Source organism: Lonchura striata, chromosome 11, assembly GCF_046129695.1.
Source record: "Lonchura striata isolate bLonStr1 chromosome 11, bLonStr1.mat, whole genome shotgun sequence".
In the NCBI taxonomy this organism is placed as follows: domain Eukaryota; kingdom Metazoa; phylum Chordata; class Aves; order Passeriformes; family Estrildidae; genus Lonchura; species Lonchura striata.
In genome coordinates this window covers 6213944-6221301 of record NC_134613.1, presented here as the reverse complement: position 1 = coordinate 6221301, position 7358 = coordinate 6213944, and positions in this window count along the sequence as shown.

Sequence of the window (7358 nt, the reverse complement as noted above, 5' to 3'; positions counted from 1 at the left end):
TCCCGGGAATTGTCCCATCTCATCCCGGGAATTGTCCCATCTCATCCCGGGAATTGTCCCATCCCATCCCGGGAATTGTCCCCAGCCCGGGAATTGTCCCATCCCATCCCGGGAATTGTCCCATCCCATCCCGGGAATTGTCCCGTCCCAGCCCGGGAATTGTCCCATCCCAGCCCGGGAATTGTCCCATCTCATCCTGGGAATTGTCCCATCCCATCCCGGGAATTGTCCCATCCCAACCCGGGAATTGTCCCATCCCAGCCCGGGAATTGTCCCATCTCAGCCCGGGAATTGTCCCCAGCCCGGGAATTTGTCCCCAGCCCAGGAATTGTCCCATCTCATCCCGGGAATTGTCCCATCCCATCCCGGGAATTGTCCCCATCCCATCCCGGGAATTGTCCCATCCCATCCCGGGAATTTGTCCCCATCCCGGGAATTGTCCCATCCCATCCCGGGAATTTGTCCCCATCCCGGGAATTGTCCCCATCCCATTCCTGGAATTGTCCCCAGTGCCATCCCGGGAATTCTGATCAGTTTGGCGCCAGGACAACCCCAAAATGTCCCTAAATGTCACCTGGGGGTCCTGGGGACATCCCGGGAATTGGGGACATCCCAGGAATTGGGGACATCCCGGGATTTGGGGACATCCCGGGAATTGGGGACATCCCAGGAATTGGGGACATCCCGGGATTTGGGGACATCCCGGGAATTGGGGACATCCCAGGAATTGGGGACATCCCAGGGATTGGGGACATCCCGGGAATTGGGGACATCCCGGGATTTGGGGCCACCCCATGGACGCCCCGGCTCGGGAATGTCCCCAAGGGCCCCAGGGCGGTGAGGGGACAGCCGAGGCTGGCTCTGCTCCCGGGATCGGGATCGGGAATTGGGATGGGGATTGGGAATTGGGATGGGGATGGGGATGGGGATCGGGATTGGGAATTGGGATTGGGAAATGGGATTGGGGTGGGGATCGGGAATTGGGGATCAGGAATTGGGATGGGGATGGGGATCAGGAATTGGGGATTGGGATTGGGAATTGGGATTGGGACTGGGGTGGGGATTGGGATGGGGATAGGGAATTGGGGATTGGGATCAGGATTGGGATCGGGATTGGGATTGGGGTGGGGATTGGGATTGGGATGGGGATTGGGATCACATTTGGGATTGGAATTGGGATCAGGACCCAGATTGGGGTCAGGATCAGGATTGGAATCAGGATTGGGATCAGGTTTGGGATTGGGATTGGGATCAGGATTGGGATGTGGATTGAGGTCACATTTGGGATTGGGATTGGGATCTGGATTGGGATCAGCATCAGGATCAGGATCAGGATCAGGATCAGGATCAGGATCAGGATTGAGATCAGGATCGGGATTGGGATCAGGATTGGGATCAGGATTGGGATCAGGATCTGGATCAGGATCAGGATCAGGATCAGGATCAGGATTGAGTTTGGGATTGGGATCAGGATCAAGATCGGGACGGGGGTCAGGATGGATCAAAGAGGTTCTGGTGGGTGCCACCCAGCAGTGGCACTGTCACCGGCTGTCACCGGGTGTCCCCGGGTGTCACCGGCTGTCACCGGCTGTCCCCGGGTGTCACCGGCTGTCCCTGAGCGTCACCGGGTGTCACCAAGTGTCACTGGGTGTCACCGGGTGTCCCTGGGTGTCACTGGATGTCACCGAGTGTTTTCGGGTGTCACCCAGTGTCCCCGTGTGTCCCCAAGTGTCCCCGAGTGTCCCCGAGTGTCACCGGCTGTCCCTGAGTGTTCCCGGGTGTCCCTGGGTGTCACCGGGTGTCACTGGGTGTCCCTGAGTGCCACTGGATGTCACTGGGTGTCACCGGGTGTTCCCGGGTGTCACCCCCGGCACTGCAGCCCTGGCAGCTTTTCCTGGGGTTTCCCCCGTGCCAGGAGGGAAAATTTGGGATTTGTGCCTCCCTTCCCAAAAATCCGCTGGGAATCAGAGTCCGACCCCTCCCTGGTCCTTGTCAGGGTGAGCCCAAACCCCAAATCCAAATCCCAAATCCCAAATCCCAAACCCCAAACCCCAAACCCCAAACCCCAAATCCCAAACCCCAAATCCCAAATCCCAAACCCCAAATCCCAAACCCCCAAACCCCAAATCCTAAATCCTAAATTCCAAACCTCATTCCAAATCCCAAACCTCATCCCAAATCCCAAACCCCAAATTCCAAACCCCAAATCCTAAATCCCAAACCCCAAATCCCAAACCCCAAATTCCGATTCCCAAACCCTAAATCCCAAACCTCATCCCAAATCCTAAACCCCAAATCCCGCTTTAGGATCCCAGCAATCCCAAATCCCAAACTCCATTCCCAAAATCCCAAAGCCCATCCCAAAGCCCATCCTCAAACCCATCCCAAATCCCACTTTGGGATCCCAAAAATCCCAGATCCCATCCCAAATCCCACCTCTGGTCTGGGAGCTGGGAATGGGATTGGGGTTTGGGATTTGGATTTGGGATTTGGGATTGGGGTTTGGGATTTGGGATTTGGGATTTGGGATTTGGGATTTGGGATTTGGATTTGGGATTTGGTGTTTGGGAATCGGGGTTTGGGATTTGGGATTTGGGATTTGGGATTGGGGTTTGGGATTTGGGATTTGGGATTTGGTGTTTGGGAATCGGGGTTTGGGATTTGGGATTTGGGATTTGGGATTTGGGATTTGGGAATGAGTTTTGGGAGTTCCTGATTTTTTTTCAGCCTCCCAGGACACAGGGAACAGCTCATTCCCAATTTTCCCACACAGGGAAAATTCCGATTTTCCCGATTTTTAGGGAACAGCTCATTCCCGATTTTCAGGGAACAGCTCATTCCTGATTTTCCAGGCAGGCTCATTCCCGATTTTTTGGGAAAAGTTAATTCCCGATTTTCAGGCAGGGCGTATTCCCGATTTTCAGGCAGGGCTCATTCCCGGCCCATTCCCGATTTTCAGGCAGGGCTCATTCCCGATTTTTCCCGATTTTCCGCCTCTGGAGCGCCCCGGGAATTGTCCCCCCATGGAATTGGCTCCCTCCGCTCCTTCCTGGCTCCCGAAATCCCAAAAAAATGAGGCGGGAACACCACAAGCCCAGCGGGCTCCGCATTCCCGGCCCGCCCGCCCGGCTCCCGAGTTTCCCTTGGAATCCGATCCCGAGTTTTCCTTGGAATCCGATCCCGAGTTTTCCTTGGAATCCGATCCCGCTGCGGGAAACTCCCGCCCATCCCCCACTGTCCCGGGAATTCCGGGATCGGGGAGAAAACCGGGAATGGGAAAAGGGATCCGGGAGGGAATTCCCAGATCCTCCCAAAAAAACTGGGAATGGGGAATCTGGGAAGAGAATTGCTGGAATTAAACCAGGAATGGGAAAAGGGATCCGGGAGGGAATTCCCAAATGCCGATCCAGTTTTTACTCAATGACCCCAATTTCATTCCAGGCTTTTCCAGGGAATGTTGGGGCTTGGGATCATCAGGATTGCCCAGAATTCCCGATCCCAATCCCTGCGAATCCCAACAGTGGCTTTAGGATCTGATCCCCAAATGACCCCAAACGCAACGATCCGGCCCCAAAACCATCCCAAAAAAAAAAGTGGGAAGGGTTGGGATCATCCGGATCTCCTCTCTTCCCTTTCCCATTCCCGTTCCCATTCCCATTCCCATTCCCATTCCCATTCCCACTGTGTCCCATTCCCATTCCCATTCCCATTCCCATTCCCATTCCCATTCCCATTCCCATTCCCATTCCCAATCCCATCCCCATTCCCATTCCCATTCCCATTCCCGTTCCCATTCCCGATCTCTGCAAATCCTAAAAAATCGATTTAGGGACAGATCCTGCTCCGACACCACCCAAAAGACGCCAAATCCAGGGATCCAGCCCCAAAATGATCCCAAAAAAACGGGGGGTTGGGATCTGGGAGCGGTCGGGATAATCCGGATTTCCTCTCCTTCCCCTTCCTGATCCCGGCAAATCCCAAAAGCGGATTTCGGATCCTTTTGGGGCCGCTGATCCCACCCCAAAACCATCCCAGAAAAACCGTGGGAAACCTCGGAAGCCTCTCCCAGGTTTTTGGGGTTTTTTTTTTGGGAAGAACCTCTGGAAAAGCGACCCTGGAGCGCTCCAAACCCCACAAACCTCCCGGAGATTCCCAAAGGATTCCGGGACCGTCCCAAGGGATTGAGGAGCTTTTTCCCAACCCCATTCCCGAGCCCGCCCCAAAATTCCCCCAAAATCCCCCCAAAATTCCCCCATTCCCAGAATCCCGGGAGCTGCTCCAGGTTTTCCCAATCCCATTCCTGATCCCATTCCCGATCCCATTCCCAATCCCATTCCCAACGCCATTCCCGATCCCATTCCCATTTCTCCCACAATCCCACCCCAAAATTCCCCCCAAATCCCCCCAAAATTCCCCCATTCCCAGAATCCCAAATCCTAATCCCGGGATTCTGCAGCCCCCAGGAAAAGGGAAAGGGGGGGGGGGGGTTAAACCCCTGCTGGGGGATGGGAATTTGGGAATTTTTTTGGGATTTTCCTGCTCCTGGAATTCTGCACCCCCCGGGGAAGAGAAAACCGGGATAAAAGCGCGGCTGGGGGCTGGAATTCGGATTTTTTTGGGATTTTCCTACTCCTGGAATTCTGCATCCCCCAGGGAAGGGAAAAGTGGGACGAACGCGCGGCGGGGGGGCGGAATTTGGGATTTTTTTGGGATTTCTTTGGGATTTTCCTGCTCCTGGAATTCTGCACCCCCCGGGAAGAGAAAACCGGGATAAAAGCGCGGCTGGGGGGGCGGAATTTGGGATTTTTTCTGGATTTTCCTACTCCTGGAATTCTGCACCCCCCAGGGAAGGGAAAAGTGGGACGAACGCGCGGCGGGGGGGGCGGAATTTGGGATTTTTTTGGGGGATTTTTTTGGGATTTTCCTACTCCTGGAACTCTGCACCCCCCGGGCAGAGAAAACCGGGATGGACGCGCGGCTGGGGGGGCGGAATTCGGATTTTTTTGGGATTTCTTTGGGATTTTCCTACTCCTGGAATTCTGCGCCCCCCGGGCAGAGAAAACCGGGATGGACGCGCTGCTGGGGGCCGGAATTCGGATTTTTTTTTTTTTTTTTTGGGAATTTGGGGGATTTGTTGGGAATTCCCGCACCCCCCAGGACAAGATTCGATCCCAAATTCCCACCTTGGAATTCTCCACCGAGCCGGGAGACGAAACAACCCCAAAACCACCAAAGGGGAAGCGGCGGGAAAGGGGAAAAGACGGAAAAAAAAGATTCCCAAATCCAGGTTTTTTACCTTTTTTTTTTTCCTTCCTCCTGCCCTTCCTTCCGGCCGGGAATTCCTGCGGGATCCGGGCTTGGCTAAGCTCGGTCTAAAGGCCGGCCGGCAGCTCGGGAGGCTGCGGGAACTTTGGGATTTGGGGAAAACTTTGGGATCTTTATCCCTTCCAGAGCCTTGGCCGGGGGCCACGCGCGGGATTTGGGGATTTAAACCCGGCCCAGGGGGGTTTGGAGGATTTAAACCCGACCTCGAGGGGGTTTGGGGGATTTAAACCCGGCCCAGGGGGGGTTTGGGGTTTTAGCCTCAAATTTGGGCTAAAATTTTGCCCCATATTTTGTTTTAGCCCTAAATTTGGGCTAAAACCCCAAATCCCACCAATTTCTTGGGAGTTTTGGGGCTAAAACCCCAAATCCCACCAATTTCTTGGGAGTTTTGGGGCTAAAACCCCAAATCTCACATATTTGTCGGGGTTTTGGGGGGGATTTGTTGTTTTAGCCCCATATTTGGGCAAAACCCCAAATCCCACAAATTTCCTGGGGTTTTTTTGGGGAATTTGGGAATAAAACCCCAAATCCCACAAATTTATTGGGGTTTTTTTGGGGAATTTGGGACTAAAACCCCAAATCCCACAAATTTCCTGGGGTTTTTTTGGGGCTAAAACCCCCGTGGGGTGGAGGGGGGAGTGCAGGGATTGGGATGATCCCATAAGGATTGGGATGATCCCATAAGGATTGGGATGATCCCACAAGGATTGGGATGATCCCACAGGGATTGGGATGATCCCACAAGGATTGGGATGATTTTATAAGGATTAGGATGGATTCACTGGGATCGGGATGATCCCACAAGGATCAGGATGGATTCACTGGGATCGGGATGATCCCACAAGGATCAGGATGGATTCACTGGGATCGGGATGATCCCATAAGGATTGGGACGATCCCCAAGGGATCCGAGCCCGATCCTTCCCCAAATCCCGCCATTTTCTCGGGATTTCTTGGGAATCCAGGGGCACCAAGGGCCGGGATCCACCCCGGGAAGGATTTTGGGAAGCGGCGAGGGTGGGAGCAGCCCCGGGCCCATCCTCCATCCCACAAATCCCGCGGTAAATCCTCGGGAACGCGGCCAAATCCCGCCGCGAGGCCCAATCCCGGCGGAACTCATCCGGGCGGAAAATCCCGCTGGAGTTTTCGCCCCTCGTGACCCGCGGGATCTTCGGGATTTGTTTGGCCTTTCCCACTTTTCCCGGGCTTGTTTTTAAAGGGAAAACGCCGCTGGCGCGATCCCGAAGGAGATTTCCCGGGAAGTGGTCGGAATCCCGAGCCCTCTGAGGTTTTCCTCAGTCCTAAATGGAAATATTCCCAGGGAATTTCATCCCCAAACCCCTCCAGGTATCCTGGGAAAGTTGGAATTCCAGGAATTCCAGGAGTTTGGGGGTTTTTTCCCCTGGGAAAGGGGCTCGGCTTTGGGGCTGCCGGGAGGTCAAGGGCGACCCTGGAAAAGCAGGAATGGGAAAAGTGGGAAAAGCATCCCAGATTATCCAGGGATGGGAATTCCAGAGAATTCCTTGGGAGCTTCCAGCGATGGCAAATTCCCGTTTTTCCCATTTTATCCCCGAGCGCTGGATCCAGGGAATCCCAGCGTCGCCCGCCTCACACTCATCCCGATTTCCATGGGATCCTCATCCCAACTTTTGTGGGATCCTCATCCCGATTTCCATGGGATCCTCATCCCAACTTTTGTGGGATCCTCATCCCGAATTCCACCTCACCCTCATCCCAATTCCATCCCGATTTCTGTGGGATCCTCATCCCGAATTCCATGGAATCCTCGTCCCAATTTCGTGGAATTCTCATCCCGATATCCGTAGGATCCTCATCCCAAATTCCACCTCATCCCCATCCCAATTCCATGGAATCTTCATCCCGATTTCTGTGGGATCCTCATCCCAAATTCTGCCTTGTCCCAAATTCCTCCTTATCCCGATTCCTGCCTCATCCCGATTTCCATGGAATCCTCATCCTGATTTTTGCTTCATCCTCATCCCAATTCCATTTTCATCCCATTTTTCCATGGC